The sequence below is a fragment of the Acyrthosiphon pisum genome, chromosome A2 (genome assembly GCF_005508785.2).
Source record: "Acyrthosiphon pisum isolate AL4f chromosome A2, pea_aphid_22Mar2018_4r6ur, whole genome shotgun sequence".
NCBI classification, from domain to species: Eukaryota; Metazoa; Arthropoda; class Insecta; order Hemiptera; family Aphididae; genus Acyrthosiphon; species Acyrthosiphon pisum.
The window spans coordinates 109,281,896-109,283,888 of NC_042495.1; positions in this window are offsets into that span (position 1 = coordinate 109,281,896).

The window sequence follows — 1,993 nt, forward strand, 5'->3', positions numbered from 1 at the left end:
CCAGGAAACTGCTTCCAGATTACGCCCGTGCTTTAAGAGCGGGTAAAGTACAGTAATTTCAGATATGGGCGTTTAGATAAAAGATAATTGCCAATAATTGCGATAAGCCACAGACCAAGATATATATATATATTAATATTGTTCTATGATATAATTGACTGAAAAACCAAATGATTTAAACGCCATCTAGTAGCATTAATTTGGAAATATTATTCGCCGAGTCCTCTTTCTATTTTTTTTCTAAATCAAGCAGTGAGTATACATAAACAATGGTGTAGTAGTAGCATGATAAATTAATTTGTCATGAGTAGTACAGATAGACTTGTCTATGACATAATCATAATATATGCGCGTTCTACCCTCTCGCTCGGCCCTCACCATCAATAATTTCACTATACTCGGCGCGGAATAAGAACATGACCAGCGGCGGCGGACCGATTAGCGTCCGTTACGCGCAGCCGATTTCTCATTGGTTCCCCAAACACATCTATTCACAGTTATACAGCACTGTTCAAAATGTGAACCGCATACACTGTGTTGTCTTATAAACACTTGCACGTCTCTGTTGACACGTCATGAGGCGCTCCATATACAAAGCCGGTAACTGCCACAACGGTTGGCGGTGCGGTGGAGGAAGTTGTTTTGAATGCGCGACTGGTCATGTTCTTATTCCGCGCTGAGTATAGTAATGAGATCAGAGTAGCTAAGTAATTTTACATGTTAAACAAAACAAATATATTTTCATTTCGGGGAAATATAAATTACCAATTAATATCATACACTTTGATTACATTGTATTGCACCTAGCAATTTTATTACAAAATACTTTTTTTTTCTATGAGCAATAATATCAGTAATATCATAAGCGTTTAAGCATTTTTGTTTTTAATTAAATTTAAATCATGTCATATTATGATATTGAAAAAATGGATATATTTAAATGTTACACACAGTTTAATAATAATGCTACAGCATCAGTTAAGTTATATACTGAACTTTATGATGAGTGATGACAACCATACATACTCAGTCATTTGCAAGGATACAAATAAATTTAGTTTTTTTTCAATAAAAAAAATGTAAGATGTAAGCGAGCAATAAATTTAAAAAATACTGTTATGATTCTTGTACATTTATATAAGAATCCACATACACCATTATGTATCATATTAGGTTAGTAATCAAATTTTATAATTATTAAAACATTTATTAACACTTTTTTTAGTTATTTTTTTTTATGATTATTTCATGGCTAAGCTCATAGTTATTCATAGCAATCAATGAAAATTGTAGTAAATAAGTTGTCTATATAACTGTAGATGAACTTCAAAACAAAATAGTAGAGGCATGTGAATCAATCTCTAAGGAAATGTTATTTAAAGTAACCCACCAAGAAGTTTTAAAGCAAATGGAAATATGCTTAAGGGAAAATATTTAATATTTTGAACATTTATTAAAATATAAGTAAATATACTTTGGTGCGCTAGTAATTTTTGGTTAGCATAGCGAAAATGACCATTATTTTTTCGCTACCTTCAATACTTATTTGGTGATAGTTAAAATAACTATAATATTTATTTATTTACATTATAATAATGATGAGTATATTAATGCCTTTTTCGGGTTTAATCCACGTAATTTGATATATTTTATCGGTCAATACTTTTAGATAAATTGTCTACTTCGATCGGAGATTGTTTGGAGTATAAAATCAAAAATATATGCTGTCATTCAAAAAACCTTAAAAGTATTATAACGATAAAATAAACTGTTGTTTAGTAGGTGTATAATGCGCTTAGGTAAATGATATTTATGATTTTTAAATATTTCAAAAATTTACGTACCTATAAATACTTTTCAAGAAAAAGAAGATTTAACTTCAAAAAAATCACTTTGTAATATTTGTAATTTGTATAGGTACCACTTTAATTTATGTAAGTAAATATTTCTTAACCCAAATTTTTATTTCTATTAATTATTCATGTATATAGTC